Raw genomic sequence first — 15033 nt, 5'->3', positions numbered from 1 at the left:
TTTGAGCGTAATCAGAAAATAAAATATGAGACAAAAATAAATTATATCTACAACAACATGAGTGATGATGCTGGTGATAATGGTGGTGAGGACGTAGAACTTCAACTAAACATAGGTGATGAAGTTCTTGATCATGAAATTTCCAGTGGTGAATCTGATGATATTGTTGCAGCACCCAGAAACATGAAACAATATCCAGAGTTGTGCAAAGCCTTGGACAGATGCAAGATTAGTAAAAGAGATGCTTGTCTTGTAGTATATGCAGTGCTAAAAGAAATGAAGCTATTGTCAGCAGAAACTGCAATAAATCCTGCAAAACTTAGACGTCAGTGAGGTCTTTGGCGGCAGAAACAAGTTTCTAAGCATGCTGCTGAGATGTAAGAACTAATTTGTATTGGATTTGATGGGAAGAAAGACTTAACTTTTGTTGAGAAGTCTGGTATATGTAGAAGCATAAAGGAGGAACATAATGTTATTGTATCATTTCCAAACAATAACTTCATTGATCATGTAATGCCAGTAACAGGTAAAGCAGCTGACGTTGCAAATGAGATATTATCGATAATTGCAAATACAAATTCAGCAAGTACGCAATAAGCAGTTGTTTGTGACGGTACAGTAACCAATACAGGCAAACGAAATGGTGTTATTCGGAAGTTAGAATATATATATATATATATATATATATATATATATATATATATATATATATATATATATATATATATATATATATATATTCTAACTTTCGAATCACACCATTTCGTTTGTGAAAAGGCGATTTGCCTATGCGTTCAGCGGTTTTGCGCTACGCAAAAACTTTTATCTTTTAGAATATTTAAATTATCTTTTGATTGTCGTTAACGTGACGTTTATTTTAAGGCGTTGCAAGACCACTGCAGTTGCTTGTTTGCCTGTTGCATGCTAATGAACTACCATTTTGGTAATACATTTCTGCTATTGATGAAGGATGTACAAGAGGTCCTAGTAGTTCCAGTGGTGTTTATGAGTGCGCTAGACTTTGATCCCAAGGATTTACCAATTACAAAGCCTAAAGCTATGTTAGGAAAAGTGGTTAAAAATAATGATGAGGTTAAGAACAATCTAAGTGCAGATCAAAAATATCTTCTTAAAGCATGCTTAGCAGTACAGCAAGGTTATACAAATAGTGATGAAATTAGGTCTTTACAGAACGCAATGCCAGGAAATTTTAACCATGCTAGGTGGTTGACAAAAGCAAAAAGAGTTTTGAGATTGTATATGTCAAAAGAAGTCTGTTCCCCATCACAATACAAAATTGTACGCTTTATCGAAAATGTTTACGCTCCTTCATGGTTCAATATCAAGAGTCATCCTTTTTGCGCTGATGGTGCAAAGAACTTTTTTTACTTGCTGAAGCAGTGTCATGAGCTTGGAGCAAAAGATTGGAAAATATTAGAGCTTGTGTTGCGGAACAACAACTACTTTGCCCACTCTAAAAACATTCCTTTTTCTGGTGTTTGTTACAATGATGATTCTGTGCGACATTTATGTTGTGAAAAAATAATTAATTTGAGAAGTTATTCGTGTAGTTTTTCTGTGCGTGGTTTTGATAAGTCAAGTATCAAGCTAAACGCCAATTCTTTTACTTACGTTGATATGATTGACTGGACTACAGCTAACCTCACACCACCACCTTTGCTAGCAGCTATTGAGAATAAAAAACTTTAACACTGTCAGTTTGATTTTATTTTTGGTATACCCTGTCACTATTATGCAGTTGAGCATGCTATCCAAGATATCTCTGCAGCAAGCTCAACCGCTTTTAGACATGAATTGCGACATGAAATGATTTTACAGTGCACTGCATCAAGAACAGAACTACTAGTGTTTGCTGTAAATCAGAATTTTTGTAAATTACGTTTCATTATACTGTTTCATTGAACTAATAATATCTAGAACTTTACCATTTAAGTGAGTTTTATGTTTCGACGTTGATATTACCCCCTTATAGTTGACAGGGCCAAAATCAAGGTGGTTCATGTTTTTTGGTTTTTTTTATATAGTAAGCAAAAAATGCTTATAACACCCCCAAAATAATACTTCTTTGCGCTAGCCATGGATATGGAATTTGTATCGTATTTAGTGCTTGATGAATTTCTTAAATTTTTAGCTGTAAGCTTTTAAAGGGTAAATCTTTGCGGTAAAGTTGCAAGTACAAGGCACCTGTTGTTTTAAATGTTTTTGGCCTTTTTACAATGCGTAGCACCTAGAGCAACTTTTTAGGCCATAGCCAGGTTAGCAATTCTAAATAAAAAGTATGACCCGCCCTAATATATATATATATATATATATATATATATATATATATATATATATATATATATATATATATATATATATATATATACATATATATATACATATATATATATATATATATATATATATATATATATATATATATATATATATATATATAAATATATATATATATATATATATATATATATATATATATATATATATATATATATATATATACATATATATATATATATATATATATATATATATATATATATATATATATATATTAGTAAAAAATCACTTAACAAAAATTTTTTCTGTTTAACACTGTGTTTCATCAACATAGATTAATCATATATATATATATATATATATATATATATATATATATATATATATATATATATATATATATATATATATATATATATATATATATATATATATATATATATATATATATATATATATATATATATATATATATATATAATATATATATATATATATATATATATATATATATATATATATATATATATATATATATATATATATAAATATATATATATGTTATTGTTACCCGCAGTACCAGGAAACAGTAACGTATATATTATATAGCTCTAGTTTATCTATTGAGCACTCTTTCAAGTAAACAATATTATACATGATAATATAAAGATATTTTCTTTATTTATATATATATATATACACTTACGTATATATATATATATATATATATATATATATATATATATATATATATATATATATATATATATATATATATATATATATATATATATTTATATACTTATATACCTCGGAAAAGAGTACTGTAGCAACAGGTTACAAAAAGTTTACGATTTTATTTTAATTCTCCATAAAAAATTGAATCCTCATATAACCAAAAAATGCAAGAAAGATAAAAGGTTCATCTTGCTGAATAAAGATATTTAAAAATTTCTACGCTCAAAATTTTTTTAAAAAAGGGTTAAAGATTATAAACAAAAACAGATTAAGGTTTAAAAATTATAAACAAAAACAGTAACAGTAGCTTTAGCTGAAAGTTGATTTTATTCATATTCAGAGGTCTTGTATTTTATTTGAAGCATGTCTTAGTACAGCTGCAAGTTATTTTTACAATAATTTTATTAAAAAAAATAGTTACAAGCCTATTTAATTATCTAAAATTAAACAAGTTACTCGTTGTCAATGATAAGTTTTTAAAAACGTTGCATCCGTAGCCATTTTTAAAATTCTAAACTATTTTTAACTCTACTGCGCTTGCGTATAATAACTTTTCACTTATTTCTAAAGTCTAAACGACCGTGACATTCCTTAATACGTAATACAGAAATACGCAAAGGAAAACAAATTAAAAGTTTTATATTTTCTTCCTTATTTTTTGAGCAAAAGCTTGTTCTTTTTTCGAACTTTGTTATAAAAGTTCAGTAAAATTATTAACTATATCTAAAATGTCTAATTTATAGCGAATAAAGAAACAAGTCTTGAAAATCATCTTGTTGGGTTAAGTCTTTTAATGTTACTTCTTACTCCCCGCTGCTTATATTTGATAACAAATCTTTTTATTTAATACTAAAAATAATGCTAAAAAACCAATAAGTTTCTTGTAAAATTTAAAAAAATTACTTTACCTCTCTACAACCAGTAACAGCTTCATTTTTTAAGTGAAATTGTGACTCGCACCATGAACATATCTGCAGATAGTATAAAATTACTGAATAACATTATTTTAGTCATATCCTTGACCACGGCACTTTTAAAATCCGTAAATTTATTTTTAAGTAATAACAATAATCGGTTGGTTAAACCTATTCCCGAATGATTCTTTTATTTCATAACAACCAAAAAATGTTTTTTCATACACTATTTGACAAGGTTGACTGCTTGTTTACAAATTATATGAACGTATCGAAAAATTAAATTTAATGGTGCCTTTAACCTTATTGAGTAACTGTTTCATTATATTGTTGTATATTGACAGCAATTTGCAATTAAGATAAAACTGGGTATTTGTAAACTTCATTTCCTAGCTCTTCATTAAGACCTCTAAATGCACGTGAGTTTTTGTTAACATAAAAATATTAAATGGCCTTTCTAATACCACCTTCCAAAATCAAGCTTTGTGACCAATTAATTTATCAGTATTCTAATAAAGATTCTTGTTTTGCTTTCATTAATCGCATAATTGACATGTTTCAATATTTTTTATGTTATTAGATTGTCATGTAATTTTTTTTAACATTATCCAAAATAGCTTTGGTATAATTCAATAACATTAAATTTACTAAACGAATTATTTGTTTGATGCAGACAGGAGGCGTATACACTAACCGTAGCATCTTAGCATCATTTGGTAAAAGATGTTTTAAAGACGGAGGTTTTTAATATTTCTTTTAAATTTAACATAGCAATGATTATTTATGATTTTCAACTCAGAATAAACTTCGTAAGTCAGTTAATTTTGAAGCAGAGTCTCCGGGGGAAAAGAGTGCTAGTTTTTTTAATTATTCTGAATGGCAATTAGATTTAAAGACGTTGAAATTACGTTGTAAATAGACTTCATGATTTACATGCATTTTTTTAATTTTCCAAAGACAATGTTGCTAATGTAACTGAAAAATTTTAAATTCTGCTCTATAAATATTTTCATATTATATGTTGTTTGCAAATTTGAATTAGGATCTCATTTTTTAGGTTACTATTTTTTCCTTTGAACTTGATTAGACAAGTAATTGGGATCAATGCTAAGTTTACCAGCAAATTGTATTGAACTTGATTCAAGATTATACAAGCCTACATTATTACTATTATTTTATTTCAAATTTTTATGTTAGTGCTGTTTAGAAATAAAAATGCATCATTAGCAATAACAATGAAATATTAAGGCGGATTGGTTTTAAATTAAATTTTTCCTTTTGTACATGTTGTCCTTCATAAAATACAAAGCCAAATTAAAATATAATAAATTTTTTTTTTCAACAGTTTGAATGCTTGAGTTTTTGTATTCAGAACCTAAACTTGAAGACATTTGATCGAGTGGTTCCGAAATTGCCTCTTAGGGCACTTATTAGTTCTGCTCAAGCAACCCTTTTTTGTTTTTGTAGAACATAAAAATATAAACAACTCTTTTATTTGTATTTAACAAATATGATTTGTATTTAACAAATATAATGAAAGCCACCGACCTGTCCAACCTCACTTTGCAGAATTGCAAATTTATTTCTATAAACAGTTCTTACCATAAGGCGCAATGTACAAACATTTTGTCAATGATTCTCTATTGGTAAAATCAGAACGTAATTATTTCGACAATACGCAAACTATATCAGAGTGGATTGACAGTAACATGATACCCCTTGTTGATCCTTTATATCGCACGTGTGTTGGTCCTATACCCATAAAATTTACTGACGATAAAAATCCTCCTGATTGTCTCAAAGCTTTCCTACAACTCATACTTGCTTTATACTTAAAACAAAATAAGATAACATCCACGAACCTACCGCCGGATGCTAACGCTTCCAAATATTCCTTTTTACCTCCACATCATTTTCTTTTCTTGCACATCAAATCTTTTATCCAGTTGACTTTTCAAAAAATCTCTATGTGACCTATAGATGTTCTCTTGATTCTATTCAGTTTAACTATATGCCAATGATCTATTTAAAAAGTAACGAACTTGTATAGAAAAAGAGTATCAGTGGCAAAACCTTCAATTCGTATTAAATTCTTTAGCTGGAAGTGAAACATTAACTAAAGTGTATGGGTATGGATTGAAGAATTTAGACGTTCCCTGTAATTATCACAACGCAGTAAAGGGAAACGAAACATTTTGGAACTTACGCTCTTCAAGAAATATTTTTGACATCTAGAGTATAGTGATAACTGCGCGTAGATTTTTAATAACTCTGGATACAATAAAAATCATTGTACCAACTTAGGTTACTCAAAATGTGTTCACTTTAATGAAAAATGTCAACGTGCTAAATATAGATCCCACTTTAAAGTACGGAAAGTATTTAGAGGTTTTGTTTTATGTAAATGAATTCCTTCCCATATATAACAATAATCTCAAAGTGAGTTTAAATTTAACGGCTTTTATTGAAAGAAAAATATTGCCTAAGACAATAAAGGTTTAAATTTATAAACAGTTCAAAAACCTATCTTGAAGAATTGACATTAAAAAATTTGACAGTGCGAGATGTATCTACTAGTGGCGGTATTTTATTTCAAATAGCAGACGACGGATCTCTAGTTAAGGATTAGGCAACGAGTTTGTCACTTCAAAATATCAAAGTCACTCTCTATGAACCCATGTTGCAAATTGTCGATAGAAGAACTACTGTGCTTTTGGCACGAGATCTTGTTTTAATCGGCACTGAAAAGAATCCTTATTTTTTTAAAATGTCAGACGAAAATGTTCGCGATTTTTTGCCTCTACTCAAAGGCAAAAGAAAGTTTTTATGCACTCTCACTTCTATCCTCAACATGTTCAATGAAGTACTCAATTTTAAAACCGACGACAAAAGTGTATGGATTAATATGGATGACATTGAGCAAACCACTACCTAGACCAATAACGCAATCTTAGACAATGTCATTATAACATTTTACATGAAACCATATCTTAATATCAATGACATTGCCGTTCAAATCAATTTTAAAAATATCAACAGACCTCAATTTGATGGATTTTAAAAAACCTTTGTCATCAACGATGCTGACCTTTTTAGAAATTTAAAAATAATTTGACGAAACTATAACGTTCAACATCCCTAATTTTAATTGTTATATTCAACCACTGATTTAAATAAATTTAAAGAATAACTTATTTTCATTTTTAAAAATGTATAATTCACGTAGACATCGTTGTCTTATCAAAACCAAGTATGCAATTTCGCTCATTAAAATTAGACGAGTTGGTAACCGAACAGTCTACGACTTGGAAGAGCAAAATAAAAAGCTTAAAAATGGAATAGTCAACATAAAATATCAACTTAAATTTATTCAACAACAACACGAAAAAGAAGAAACGGAATATCAACATATACTTGCAAATATGAAACTAGAAATGACAAAGCAAAAGCCTCCAGAAGTAGAGGTGGAGTCAGAAAAAATACCAGTTCTTAAGAAATCGATTGAAAAACCATCCTTGCATTATCAAATAAAAAAGTTATTTGTGTGCAACATGTTAAAATACTGTCAATGCGGCAGATATCAAAAAAGGATACTGTACAGAATGTTTAAAACTAGAATCGTTATGGACAGAAAAAAAACAACCATCTACGAGCGACAACAAAAATACTAAAAAAGCTTTAAAGGAATTTAAAAATAAAATTGTTGACAATAATTAACTTTTTTTTTTCTAAAAAATATATTGTTTTAACGGGAAACTCGTCTCTTTTTTATAAACATTGCGGCTAAAAATATAAAAATTGAAAGAGTAAAAACAGCGTCTTTTTATTGACTCTGACAAAAGCAGGAGAGGATAATTATCAAGAGAAATGGACAGGGTTTTAAATGCCTCTACAACAAGCAGAGGTCCTCTCCAGGGTTTTAAATGCCTCTACAACAAGCAGAGGTCCTCTCCGGTAATTTTGTGGAATATAATCCAGATGTTAACACGAACATGACAAAAAAAATTCAATTTACTATTCAACCTGAAGAGAATCTAGTGCCAACCTCATTGAATTTGCATTTTACCTTCATTGGTATTAAGCTTTTAATGACAATCTTTTAGTGCCTTTTACAGCAGCCGATGCTGACTTTATAGCAAAATTAGGGTTACGAGCCAACGCAATGCTTAGTATAATCAAAGGAATGAAAGTTTATCCCAATTTCGATTTAAACAATAAAACTATAGCAAACAATTACACAAACACTAACGAAAAAAATAATCAGCGGGCATATATGCAACGATCAAAATATACTACATCTTACTTGAACAATGTCTACCTACCACAAATGGCAAATAATCGTGTTGATAGCGCAGGAGTTACTCTAACAATAGGCGATTATGTTTCGTGAGATAATGGCTACGCGCACATGACAACGCCTGCGAATCCTATCTTATCTGATGCAACAGTAGGACCTATTAATTATCAAGCTTTAAACAATAGAAAATTTATCATACCCATGTGCTCAGCTGCTAGTGGTAATTTTACCTCTTTATCATTTTGATAATTATTTGATATTGACTGGTATTTTGGTAAAAATTTTAAAATTGTAATTATTTTTGAAATTGAACAAAATATTTCAACCATTCTAGAAGCATCCCACCCATCACAGCCGAAGAAATAACCAATATGAATCAAATGGTTTTTCAAATAATTAATCTGGTATATCGGGAAACGGAGTAGAAGTAACAGGTAGTTTCCTTATTGCAAGAACACAAATTCTTTGCGCTCATCCTGACCAACAACACAATCTATTACTCAAGGACTTTGGGAAGTAATAGCTTTAGATGAGCCACCAAGTTCCCTATCCGTGCTTATCCCATTCAACACATTTAACAAGATAGCTTAACACCTCATTGTATATGTATTTCTCTATTCTGCAAAGATCAATTTGAACATACCAGTTTTAGATGCAGAGCGCCGCGAAATATGATTCAAGAATTAAAAGCATCAGTTACATTTAATAATGTGCGAGTGAACTTTCTGCATAGTTCTGGAAGTACTTTCTATTACGATTTTAGCAAGGCCGAAATAAAAAGATAACTTTATTTACAGTATTTATCTTTTATTAATGACGGCTCAAGTTCAGAAAATAAAATGAGAAATCAAATGATACGCTACACAATCCATTTTATCAACGAATTTGCAGTCACTCAAGACTTTTATTGGAATACATCCTACAATGAACCATTAGCTTTTGATCTGTCCTCTGATAAGAATAGACTAACCGATATGGACTCTCCTAACGTATTAGGTTCATCAAGCGCTTCAATGACACTTCGATTTGAAAAAGCAGTAAAAAGTGCAGTACTTCGCATTGACTTTATACACAAAAGTCAGTATGCCATTACTGGAGAAGGTTTTAATCAAAGTATTGCTTTTTTTCCTATTAATCTACGTAATACCTGAAGACTTTATTTTTTTATTTTTAACACTTTCTTATTTTTGAATTAGCAATGGCAATTATGACAGAGATCATTTTAGTAAGTTTAAATTTTTTTTCTTGAAAAATATTATTAAAACGATTTCTTTAAAAGCACTTCAAAATGAGAGATCGCGATACAAAGGAAAGATATTCAAAAAAACATTCACGAAAAAATAAAAAAGGAGCCGAAATGGAGCTAAACTTGATGTTGTGAAGCAATTTGCTAAAAAAGATTTTAAGGCCGGTCTCAAATCGCGTTTTGGAAAAGAAGGTGTAAAGCGTCTTGTAGGCTATCAAAATTCGCTAAAATGGCACATCCAAAGCAGAAAGATCGCGGTGGAAATCGAATTATACTGACTCTAATGGGTATACGTCGCAATCAAATTGAATGTGGTCGAAGAGCATATATAAAACCGTCTAAAGGAAAAACTAAAAAACAACATGGCGGAATTTTCCCACTCTTTCCTGCACCTACTATTGCTACCTTGGGCGCTAAAGCTGCTGCTATTGCAGGACCGACTGCTGCCGCTGTACCCAAAGCTTCTGTATTGGTAGGTGTTGGCGGAGCAACAGGATACTAAGCCGGCAAACAACGTTGAAATAACGTTGAACTTACGTTAAAACCTACGTTGAATTTTCGTTGATTTAACGTTTAGAATGAAAGTTTTTTTCAACGTTGATTTATCAACGTTAAATCAACGTTAGGTTCAAACGTTATATCAACGTTGATTCGACGCAAAAAAACGTTACAATTACGTTGAATTTACGTTGAAACAACGTTAAGAATGACAGTTCTTTTAACGTTGATTTATCAACGTTCAACCGGCTGTTAAAAAACCTTTTGTAACCACAGAAACCGTTGATAAAAACTGAGATCACCATCAAAACGTAGTATGCATGTCCAATAGTGCTGTTGCACTTCTCTATTACATTATTAAGGTATATTATGGATATTAAACTACTCATAGTCTATATTTGAACTATTTAGAACTTGTTCAGTTTAGTTTAGTTAAAATAGTATATTAAAGCAAGAGATTAAAGTTGTTTTATTTAAAAATATATATTACATATAATTGAATAAGATCTACAAATAATTGAATATAATCTACATATAACTGAATAAAATCTACACAAATTTCTTCTCTTTACCATCGCTTTTTTGAAATGAAGCGTATCTTAGAAAATCAAACAATTTTTCATTAACCGAGGTTTCTTTTGTTCCATTGAATACAATAGAAGAAGCCGTAAATAAAAAAAAATATATTTAAAAAAAATAAAAAAGGCAAACTTAAAAAAAATTTAATGAATGAAAAGGTGTTCCAACTTATAAAGGTATTCCATTTACAAAGCCATATAAATTAGTGTTTTTAAGTATATTTTTCCAACTTTCCCCTTCATATCCATGGAGGCCATAAAAATTTTTTGAAAAAACTCTGAATTTTTAAAAGGTTATTTAACTGTTAGACAGGGCCGTCCCGAAGTGGTCTCTCTTGGGGAGGAAGGGGGGATTGTATGTATATTTTGCCAACTAGAGACCCACACGCACAAAAAAATGGTCCTCAATATTTGCAATTAGCCAACTATAGTTCAAAACTTGCTAAATGTGTCAACTTAAATGCTTATATGACAGCTTTGGGGATGGTGAGACACCCCCTACACCACCAGTTCGGGACGGCCCTGCTGTTAGACAATTATTAATAGTTTTTTCAAATATTTAATTTAAATGAAACAAACTTTTTCAAAATAAATTACCAATCAAAATAATAAATTTTTCCAACAGTTAAAAGTGATTATCGGGTTGGTCACATAAAATTTTCATAAGAAAAATAGGATATTAGAGGAGATTTTGCACCTAATTAGAGGGTTTTTTTTGTTTTAATTTATATTTAACGTCCATGATTTTACACTTCTGGGGCTTGGGCAGATATATGTCTTGGGCAGATACATCAATAATGTCATTTTTCATGTTAAAGAGCATGCATGTGGTAAATCAATTTTTATTATCCTCTTTCACTGTCAGCGAAAAATATATATTTATATATATATATATATATATATATATATATTTATATATATATATATATATAAATATATATATATATATATATATATATATATATATATATATATATATATATATATATATATATATATACACATAATATATATACCAATAATTTTCTTTCTTAGTTCCAATCCAAGACTGTCGGAAGCCATTTTATATATATATATATATATATATATATATATATATATATACATACATATATATGTATATTTGTCTATAGATTTGATCAATGAACAACTGGGGGTCAGGTACATTGACACTTTATCTAAATCTTTCATAACTGAACCTGTAAAATATAATTTCTAATTTATGGTATAAATTACAAAAATATTTTTGTTTTTAGGTTTAAAAATTGAAATTTATAAAATCCAAGCTCATCAAACGAATACATTTCTTTTGTAGTTGTAAATTTAAGTTTTTCCCAATTCTGTTTGCTTTCTGTGGAATTGAAATAGTTTTATGAATAGTTATATATTTTTTATCAACAAAATAACTCTTACTCACAAAATCATTTTAAAAATAATAATTTTAGTACATAGATGTAATACCTAAAGAGAATTTAGTTTTAATTTGTGTAAACGTAAGCCAATTCTTCTCAGCATTTTAATGCAGTCAATGCTTTGGTACCTATAGGCCAATAAACAGTTTTATTTCAAATCCAATTAGATGGAATTACACATTTTTCTCATTGTAAATCTTTATTCCAAACAGCTCCTTTCCACATATTTGAATTTGAAAATATTATATGAACTAATAAAGAAACTAATATATAACAATGAATAAAATATTATAAGTGTACTAATAGGCCTAGTTAAACTAGCTAAATCTTGACATTTTATAACCATGATACTTGCTAAACTGTAATATTAGTTGACATTAATAGCAAAGATAAGATTTTCTTTATTTTATAAATTCATTATATTTTAAATTCATTTTTGTGCATATATTTATTATTCGATTAATCTGCATAGTTCTGAATATATTATGTTTAAATAACTCAAGGCATCAAAGAAAAATAAAGAAAGAATCCCAGGTTGCTAAAACATAATTAACTACATAAGAGTAAGACGGAATATTGAACAAAAATAGATAGTATTCATTATTAACACAAAATATAATGTAAAATTTATTTTAAAATTTCACACAACAATAAAACTTAGTTTGATTGATAATATAAAAGCCACAAAAATTAAAAAAGAAAACATCTCAACCAATAATAAATTATCATTCAAACAATTTTAAAGACCAAATAATAACTTGTAACATATTTTTTACACATCTACATCTAATAAATATTAATATTATTACCAATTTTTAATACCACATCATTAGTATTTTTGTTTTCATTAAAAATAAAAATAATATATCAGTTAAGCTTTTCTTATTTCACTTAAAACATTAACTCAATCCTACGTTTTTTCATAACTGAAATTTTATTTTGGTACTTTGAATTAACACTGAAAACAAAATATTAGTAGACAACAAGAAAATATTTCTTTATTGAAATATATGTAAATATTTATAACAATCAATCTAATTTCCTTTCTTTTCCGCCTATGAAAGATGAACCATTTTCTATGAAGGTTTATCTTTCCTAGCACCATATAGTCTGGTAAACTTATGTTAGCATAACAAGAAAAAAATAATCAGTCCTGATCTGAAAACAAGTTAACACCAGGAATAGCATCTGGTTGTAAAAATTGCCTAACCTCGCTCATAATGTTTTATAATCATACTAATGAAAATGAAACTGTAGACATTTAACATTAATTGCCCCTAAACCGTTGAAACTACCGAATAAGACTATATTACCAAATAAGAAGCCATTGTTCTAATATATATAGTTATAAGTTTTTATAAGTTTTGACATAAAGCTGTAGACATAAAATTAAAAAAAGTTCTGAAACTAAATGATATAACTTTTTAATAAGACACTTTTTAAAGCTCACTCCTGATGATTGTATTTTTTTCGTCATTTAATATCTTGTCCACTTCAACAAATTTAGCTACCGACAAAATAAAACTTATTTGGCTTATAAATACACTATTATAATCAGGCTTTGCAAGAGGATCAACAAAGATATTTTATGGAAAAACTTCAAGCTTTGAGAAAAATAGAACAATATGACGTTATGCCTATCGAGCAAAGAAATTAACTAAAAGACTAAGAGAATTAAAAAATTTATTACTACATTATAAATTTTGAAACATTCATTTGAATAAAATATTATTATAGAATAAAAAAACATTTTTTAAACATTCATTTTTTTATTCATTTTTAAAATTCAATTTTTACAATAAAAAAATTTCAACATTTTAAATAATTAGTAAGATGCATTACCTTTTTTTTTTTTTTTTTATTTTGTTCTTTTTATTACAATCTGAATGAAACTCGTGTTACATGTTAAAATAAATCGTTAAAATATACTATATAAATACTAAAATATATATATATTTTTTAATATAAAGAACGCGGAGACTCGCAGAAAACTACTAGGTCTTGTCATCGAGAGCCGCTAGAACGTTAAATACAATAAAATAAAGTTACAAGATAAAAGCTCTTGACTTGACAAAAATATAAATATCGTTAGTGGTCAAATATATTCAAAACTAAAATATAAAGCTATCTTATGAAGCCATCAAAACCAAGCATTCAAAAATAAAGAAATATATCATCAATTTTAAAAATTATTTCTTTTAGTTTTTTTTTGAAATACTGGATAACTCCATTCATGAGTAAAATAAAAAATTTTTTAAGACTATTTTGTTCCATAAAAATGCTCCACGGAATGGAATGCAGGATTTGCCGATATTTGTTTTACATTTTGGTTGTCGTATAAAATTATTATTTCGAAGTATATATTTGTTTTTTCTTTACGTGAATATAAATCACTAAAAGAAACTGGACATAAATTAATTTTACATTTAAACATAAAACAAAGAACGTTGAAAATATTAACCTCATAAATATTAAGAATGTTCATGTTAAATAAAAGAGGCTTTGCATGAGTAAAACGATCTTTTAAATTTATAAGACGTGCTACATGCTTCTGCTGACAATGGAGAGGTTTTAACTTACTTTTGTGCGTACTCCCCCTCGCGACATTGCCATAACTAATATGACAGTGTATCAAAGAGTAATATAACTTAATTAAAGTATGTCTCATTAAAATACTTTTTGATTTGTAAAGAATTCCAATACTTTTGGATATTTTATGGCATAAGTTATCGATATGGTACTTCCACGAAAGATTTTCATTTATAATGATACCTAAAAAATTTGTGTACGTGATTCTTTTTATAGGAATGTTATCAAGAATAAGCACAGGCATTTTGCATGGTAGAATATGCTTTTTTGAAACTGGATGAAAGAGAATATATTTGGTTTTTTCAATGTTTAGCGAAAGTTTTTTTGATTTGAACCAGTCTGAAATTTTTTTCAGTTCAATATTCATATCATGAAACAAATGATTGATGTTTTTGTTGGATAGAAAAAGATTGGTATCATCCACAAACATTATTGTCATTAAGTTAGAGGCTCTATATAG

Source organism: Hydra vulgaris, chromosome 10 (genome assembly GCF_038396675.1).
Source record: "Hydra vulgaris chromosome 10, alternate assembly HydraT2T_AEP".
Lineage (NCBI taxonomy): Eukaryota > Metazoa > Cnidaria > Hydrozoa > Anthoathecata > Hydridae > Hydra > Hydra vulgaris.
Note: the sequence above shows the minus strand (reverse complement) of the source record.